The following is an 8,885-nucleotide window of genomic DNA, read 5'->3' on the forward strand; positions in this document are numbered from 1 at the left end:
AAAAAAATGCTTGCTGCAAGCATTTTACTTGCAAGGTGTATTCCCACCTTTATACAAATCTAGTACTTTCCCCCTTGGTAAATGTGCTATGGAGATCGTAGCACATCGCCTTAAGTACTACGTGACAGGAGTCACAAAGAGTGATAGACGCGTAGTTTTCATGGCGCCATCAGAAAATAACCACACAAGTGCACCGCTACGTGATTATTTTAAGTGGCCAACCTTCAGTTAAAACACATTTATTTTTCATAATTTATCCAACGATAAATTATGAAATGAGTAAATAAAATATTGGTAAATGCCACGGAAAAATCGTGAGCTGCATCGTTGCTAGAATAACCAAGGTTTACCAGACAAAGTGTAAATAGAAGCTATTAAGTCCACACACCCATCAACAACATCAAATGAAAACGATGCGGATACAAACCACTGCAAAATACTTGGAAGAGAGTAAAATGAAAAAAAAAGAAGAAAAAAGAATAATCTACCATATAAAAGGGCCAAAATACTGAAAAACATGATAGCAAACAAACGAAAAAGTGGAAAATTTTGCAGAATTGGTGTTTGTGTGAATGCGTGCGTGCACATGTGCCACCAGCGGATGTTTACAATCGTAGTAATAGTCTGTATCAATTGACGATCGATTCCATTCCACCCCTTACACATTGTCGATGGCGTACAGTTTTTTTTCCATCTCTTACTTCGTATTTGCTATCTGTCGCTTCGCAATACAGTACAGTACCCACACGTACTGTTATAAATTCGTGATACACTTATAGACTCATGGTGCATCCAGGCCCAAATTTATTTGTACGATAATGAAGAACAGCAAATGCGACAACGCCAATTACATACGAATGTATCGATATCGCAACGATGGTGTTGCATTAATTTACATAGTCTAGCCACGAATTCATTCATATATTTTCCCACAATTTGCCCCCGCAAATGCAATATGGCCGAGTTCACGCACTGCGCCACACGAAAATCGAAATAATTCCAATTTTCGCGTTAAACGGTATTAATAACTTTTCCAAATGTTTGGTTGTTTGCGAAACATTTTGCTCGCAAATATTTTATATGTTAATTAGAAATCGAAATCGCACTTAGAGCACAGAAATGAAGGATAAAAAAGTAACAACAACAACAACAGCCGATCATGCTGAACTCTCAAACGTTCTTTTTTCATATGGTTAAATAGATTCAGACTTCCCATCCTCTTCGTCACATGGCGAATTTGAAACGGCAACACCAGCACCTAAAGAGCATAGTGGAAATCATTTGGAAACTACGTGATGGAACCACACATTGAGACACCGAATGTTATTTAAATCAATTGCATTCGTCGAGGGCCATTTAAAAGTATAGTGTTTAGGTGACTCCGTACTTATTTCACCAAATTGAGGTTCAAATGGGTACTTTTGAACGCGTTCGCTTGTGTGAGGGATTTTATGCCATAAAATGCGATTTATTATGAGTTCGGCCAGTTCAACATCTAGGCACACGTTTAACAGTAAACCAACATTTTTTTTATCAAGATCTCTTTTTAAACTTTCAATGAAACGTGAGCGTTTTTTTTTGCTTCCCAATATAGCGAATGGATACCGGCCAACAGTGGATTTGAGTTTGCTTTAATTTTTTATGTTTCAACAGAACAGTATGGAATTGGGGATGCCATTGGTTGTTGTTTGCAACTCTGCCGTCGGCTAATGGTTGTTATTAAACAAAAACCAGCATATTATGTATGGAATGGTTTTTTTTTACCCATTGCCGCTTCTCACATGTGTTCAGTGCTCGGTGTTTATGCAAGTTTTAGTCACATAAAATACGTTACATGTTATGCACCCATATGAAATAGCGAAGGCATTTTATTGTTTGAATTTTATACTCTGCAATTCTAGCGATTCATTCACTTTCATTCAATTTAATTAAATTTGGAAAGGAACGATGAACGCATTCAGTTTAACTGAATCGCCAAGAATATATGTGACTTATGTACGAAATTGTGCAAAAACAAATCATTTTGTCATCAATTAAGAACAAATAATTCCAAATTGCACTCTACATCAGATATAAATAAAAATGCATCAAGTGTAAAAATTGAGACTTAAAGATGTTTTATATGGTTGGAATTTCAATGTTTCTATTTTGTTCTGCTTACGCTTTGATTTTCATATGATTTCAAGTTTTAGTTTTATTATGTTAACCAATTTGGAGATCTCGCATTAGCTCACCGATTCAAAAAGCCTTTGTATTTATTTACTTATTTATTTCAGTTTTTGTTAGAATTCACCTCGATTTTATTTGCCCAATGTTTATTACGAGGTACTATGCAGAAAACATACAGCCAAAATTATTCGGAATTCGTACAGAGTTTTTATGGTGCTAAACTTTTATCGCAATATAGGGGTTAGTATCGTAATTTTTAGGTATGTTCAGTGCAGAGAAAATGTCAAATTTTATTCGCAATATTATAGGATTGATTCCACAGTTCACCCAAATCAAATGAAATTATTAAATGGATAAAATAGAAATCAGTTAACGATTAAAGAAAACAGATAGACAGAAGTAGCTTTTGAAGTTTCGCCGTCCAGAAGAGTTATTTTCACGATTTTTCTGGAGGTGTAATTTTATTTTCGTTGATTATGGACAATTTTACTGACATTCCTCTCTGAAAAACAGGCTTTAAGAAAATTGCATTTTCAAAACTCATTCAACACTGTGTTAACCTGTCGGGTAAAAGTGAGAATAAAAAAGGCTTGAGGTTGGGTGTGGGTGAAATTTTCAAGATAGCGGTATTCCGCCCAACAAAATGTCTGGGGGAAAATTCTTCGTTCTGCTTTAGGAGCTATAAGTCAAATCAGGTGGACCGCTCTACATTAACCACAAACGTATGGTTGTGTACGTAGATTTGACAACATATGGTCATAAGTCGCAGATTGATTCAACTCTGTTGGTACAGTAAATTTGGCTGGCCGGCTATGAAAATATGGCAGTTTGCCATAGCGTGCGTTTGCACCTATCGGTTTCCAAAAATTAAAACAATCCCCTAGCCTTGCACAATACACATTCAGCAAATAAGATAAAGAGAAAAGGGCTCATAGGTCGACTACGGCGATCGGTATAGTGGGATGAATGAAATTACTCCAACAAAAAATAGAAAAAGTAAACCTCGAATGACAAATGTTTTGAAACAACAAGGACAAAGGCAAAAACGCGCTATATACGAGTCAACGACAACATCAAATCTGTAGTTAGCCTAATTCGGCGATATCCTTTATTAGTTTTAGCAGCAGTTTGCGCGTTTATAACAAATTGCAAAAATTACTGCCAAATGTCAAAATGTCCGTTATTAATACCTGATTGGTTCTCATGACAATGCTCGGCCACATATTGAAGCATCGGTCAAAACCTACTTGGAAAATAACGGATGGGAAATTTTGCCCCACCAGCCTTATAGCCCAGACCTTGCTACTTCCGACTACCACTTATTTCGATCGATGCAGAACGCCCTTACCGGAATACGCTTCACTTCAGTCGAAGGAATCAAAAATTGGCTTGATTCGTTCCTGGCCTCAAAAGACGAGAAATTTTTTTGGGACGGAATCCATAAATTGCCTGAATTGTGGGGAAAAGTCATAGCTTCCGATAGACAGTACTTTGAATAAATTATATTGTACAAATTTTTCACAATAAAGCCTCAAAAATTGAAAAAAAAACGGCGGAAGCAAAGTTATACACCCAATAGAACAAGCTTGTTGGAATCTTTGCCCTAAGATACGCAATTCTAGCTTCTATCCATGTATTGTTGATGGTTTTTTAGGGTGCATTTATCATCAGTGTTTTCAGAGTTGCTTAACTATGCGCATCAATCACACACTACAAAATGAAATGGAGAATCTGTCATCTTGACATGTGGTAAAATAGCGGTTTACCCGATCTAGAGGGGAATTTAACTTCAAGATTATGTCAAGATAACAGATTCTCCATTTCATTTTGGAGTGCACAAATAGACTCAATACACACCAAAAATATACACTAGAAATTGAGGTTAAGTTATTTTTTTCTCAATTCGCAGCCGAAGTTTTTTTATGATTATGGAAAAAAAGAATTTTGACGTGTTGAAAAAGAATATTTCCTCATTAGCAAAAATTTTTTGGGTGCGAATTGAGAAAAATATCACTTAACCTCAATTCCTAGTATTTATTTGTGTGTGTGTGTGTGTGTGTGTGTGTGTGTACACTGTACATAGCATCCGAAGGAGATCTTCACCCATAACTTGAATCAGTAAAATTAACTTCAAGGCTGCCATATTTCCATATACGTTTGAATATTCTTCTTTTCAACTCATGAAAATATCAAACTTGTGCAATATGCATGCATTCCATGCACTTGCTTTGCGTTTTCACTTCTGTATTCTGAGTTAGATTCGATTTCAGTCTTATGTGCAATTGTTTGTCGATAAAAATATCTAATTATGGCGTTGTAATCGAATGCATTTGGTAGTCGGGTTTTCGATTCGATCAAGTTATTTTGCAACTTACCACATGCTGCCTCAATCCATTGCTCAAATTTTCATTTGCCTTTGCTCTCCATCCGTGCGAACGACATATTGTTTACAAAATACAACCACATTCGATATATCTCGTGAATTTTGAAACTTTAATGGTTCGAGGGTGTTTCAAACCAATCATTTACTATATTTACTATTGCGTTACAATGTACACCACATTGGATTGCTGAATGCATTCGGAATGCGGTTGCATCGTTATTCAAAGAAAGTTCAGTGAACGCCATGCGCCATACCATTGAAACGATCTGTTGCGGGAATTTCTCTGCACACAATTTTCGATGCATTTGCACACATCTCTGCAATGTATACGTATACGATAATTTAAACTTTGACTTTATTTAAAGGGTGTAGTCATTCAAAGCATTTAATTCGAGTCTATACAACACACAATATAGCATAGTGATGCATACATATCATCGAATGACCAAAATTGTTTGCAGATAACATTTTCAAATTGTCAAATTCAAACTAATTTATATGAAAATGATGAAATTCCCGCAGTTCAATATTAGCACGCAAAAGAAAGTGCAGTTCGCAAAATGTGACGAATGTCAATTTTATACGCTTAATATGTTATGTTTAGATGTGTATGAATTTCAAAGAATAAAAAGATGTTTTAAATTGCGACTTCGTTCAAATATAGGGTGAAGGTTTCTCTTGGTGTCCATTTGTGCGTAAGGAAGTCGTTATTAGCCGTAGTAGCCACGATATCCTTTCTTGATTTATATAATTTGTAAAATCAAATTCAAACTCCTCTAACTCTTACATCACGTAGTGCTGGGAAATTTAGTTTGTAGAACAATCTGAAATGCAATGATATAATAAATGAACGTTTGCGAAGCGAAGCGAAGTGACACGCCCTTCTTGTTTCATTCTATCGATGGAGCACAGCAAGTTATTTATGAATCTCTTTTCGATGCCGTCATTATCAATAAGAAAAGCGAGACAGACAAGAAGCCAAAAAGAAAAAGATTGCTGTTGTCATTTATAGTGCACTCCCATTTATTAATTCGAACCGTATCACCATTTGGTGCATTTAATTTGTGTGTGCAGTGACATAAGTTTGGCTGCAATTAATTCAACATTTTGCTGAACCAAACAGCACATGAAGCTCCGCCGGCTGTGCTCTCTCTCTCTCTCTCTTTCTGCATTATTATGAAATCCCGATATAAAATGGGCGATCGCATATCGATTCATACAGTTTCGCCATGAATGGTATGATGAGTATGGGTATGAGCATTTAGCAAGTGCTCCGCTTTCGCATTTATTACAGACTTTGTTGCCATATTTTCTGATAACACTCATACATACACGCTACACCGATATGAGATTGTTATGCAATCTAAAGTGACATTTGTTCACATCACATTGCTAATGTGCTTCCATTTTAACTGACTCTCGTTCGGGCTCTTCATACAGTTTGCCCATGATGCTGTTGCCGTCACCACATTGTTCCATGCAAAAATTGCAAATAGTCCCAATTTTACGATGAGATGGTGCACACTATGTAGCAGCAGCAAATTTGTGCAAGAGCCCAACATGTGCGAAATGCTTTCAAAATTTGGACGAAAAAAAAGCAGCCATTCTTAGTTAAAACTGATTTCTTGACACATACAACTTTTATTAAAGCCGATCCCACATTTGCTTGCATAAATTATAACGAATACTAGCGATTCTATTATATTTAACTTCAACTGTCGTTGGTTTTAGCTATTCAACGTTGCTCTTATTGATTATGCCACATTTAATTTTAGCAAATTTCTTACGCAATTCATAACTAAAAATATGACATATTGATAAGAAATATTTTCAACATTTTGTGCGGAGAAATGGAATCAAACGGACGTATTCGTATTGAAACCAATTCTAAAGATCAACTCCATTTTTACAATGATGTAATTGTAAACAGTATACAATTTAAACTTTTTGTGCTTCAGCATTTTAGCTACTATGAAATCAAATTGAAATTGGCGGACCAGCGGAAGTGTGTTTTGATGGAAAAGACAGCCCAAAAAATGATGGCACTTCGAATTAAATGTCAATCACAAACTTTGTCTATTCATTTCCTTTATTGGATTCGAATACAGAAACCAGAGGGAGCAAAGTGATCTGACACAACATCATATTATTCCCACATCAATTAAGCGCTTTCGATTCCCATTATTTAGACTTTTTTCTGCTTCCCATTTTATTTGACGTATGAAATGAAAAATGGACATTCTAACTCTGTCCATTGTCCTTTTTTGCGTCGATTTCATTTGGATCGGCTTTGTGCTGCGTTATTGCGCGAATATTTACCACATTTCATAAATAAATTTTCGGCGGCGAGTTTCTCTTTTTTTTCTGTCTATATTCTGATTGTTGTGTGCAACGAAGTGGCATACACACATCGATTTGAATGCAACGTTCGCATGTGTCGATGTAATTGGTTGGTAATTTTTGCAATGGTCGTCGTTTCGGCTCTAAGCTTTGTTATCGTTTTGCTGACCAGACACAAATTTTTGTTGAATAGAAACTAAATAGGCGAGGAAACCGAGCAAAAATTCCAACCAGACCGTGACAATTCGCATGAAAACAAAACACAGTGAGGTCACAATAAAAAATATTGCACGCACACGATTCGCGTGTGGAGGGAAACGCGAAAAAAGCACCGGACGTAGAGGAATTTAATGGAAAAACCAAATCACTGTTGATTTTCTAATTAAATATAAACTGCTGTTGCATGGCAATTGAAGCGAACGTAATTGAAACTGGAAATATGAGGGTACAAAAGTCAATTCAAAATACATTGGGATTTGGATGGTGACCTTTGCGAACTCAAAAAATTCTGATTGAAGTTTTATTTACACACCAACGAAAATAAATTTTTGGATAAAATTCAATATCACTGACATTACTTTAACTACTGGTGTCAAATGGATTTACGTTTAAAATCAACGTCGATTCTACCAGACTATGAAATGCAACCCCTTTGAAATTGTGCTTAGAAGTAGGAAAAAAAACAAAGAACAACTAGGTAAATGGGTGCCATTTGGCTGAAACGGGAAAACTTGCGAACAAGGAACAGGAAATATGACGGTAGTAACACAGGAAATTCAATGGCTCGAGGGAGGAAGAAATTCGTTTACAGATAAAGAGTCATTTCTGAGGATTTTTAATTAGACTGCATTACCAGCTTCTTTATTTAGTAATATTATGTGATGGCCATGCCATACACAAGAAAACAAAACAGATGTTTCGAAGTGAAAGACATTTCGAGCGGGTAGAGTACAGAAGGAAAAGTATACAAACACACATAAAGTAGTTTGTTCACAATGTCTTGACGCCCGTTCGTTATGATGAAACAGTGAGCCAATGCACACAATGAGCGAAACGAGGGAAAAAGGACATGCCGCATGGAATGTGTTCCATAAAAATAATTGTTATGTTGTTTGATGCTTTTTTTTGCTTTGATTAAAATTGTTTTCTTTGAAAAGAAGCCGAACAAGCGACAGAAGCAGTTCAAAGGCAAGAGCTAGTCGTCGCGCGAAAAGAAAATGACATAAAAAGCTTGCAATTGATAGCAATCGCTGGAACGTTTCATGTCTTAAACGCTTATAAATATGTGCGGTTATTCTTTATGCCCGTTAATTTCTCTTTGTTCGGAATTGGGTATATGTGTGCATTTGTTTTTTGCCGTATGTATGCACATGTATGTGTGTATTTGTGTCCCTCCCGAGCGGAAGAGCTCGGGCTTGTGTCACAATATAACCGTTTGTGTGTGTGGTTAATCTATTTAATTATTACATTGTTGAAATTGTTATCGCTGCAACATTTTTTTTTACTTTCCGGCATACTTCGTCGCTTGACGTTATTGTGCGCCATTGTGTTGTGTGCACATTTTTTCTACTCACATGCTTTACTGTTAATATCGTTAAAAAAAATTACACAACTTTCGATATGAAAAGGATTTTTCTGCGGAAAATATACATTCCGTTCCAGATTTTTTTTCTTTTTATTTCATTGTGGCTTTCATTAAGTCTCGATATATATTTACACAGAAGTAATTACGGGTGGTGGAATGACAAAAGAAAAATTAGACGAGAAACAAAAAAAAATACATAAACGCAATGGAACCCTTTGATTTTCATTTTTGCACAATAGCATTCAAAGATAGCATGTTGTAGCAATTCTATGATCATCATGACGATTATGTATACGGCGTGATAATGTCACGGACATTGCAACGATTCACTGCTTCACGCCACATACACTGTCCAATTCAAATGAATCCATTATTACATTGCTTTCAAAATAGTTACATTTAGTCAAT

This window comes from Sitodiplosis mosellana, unplaced genomic scaffold (genome assembly GCF_009176505.1).
Source record: "Sitodiplosis mosellana isolate CC-2019 unplaced genomic scaffold, AAFC_SMos_1.0 Smas_scaffold_6166, whole genome shotgun sequence".
In the NCBI taxonomy this organism is placed as follows: Eukaryota; Metazoa; Arthropoda; class Insecta; order Diptera; family Cecidomyiidae; genus Sitodiplosis; species Sitodiplosis mosellana.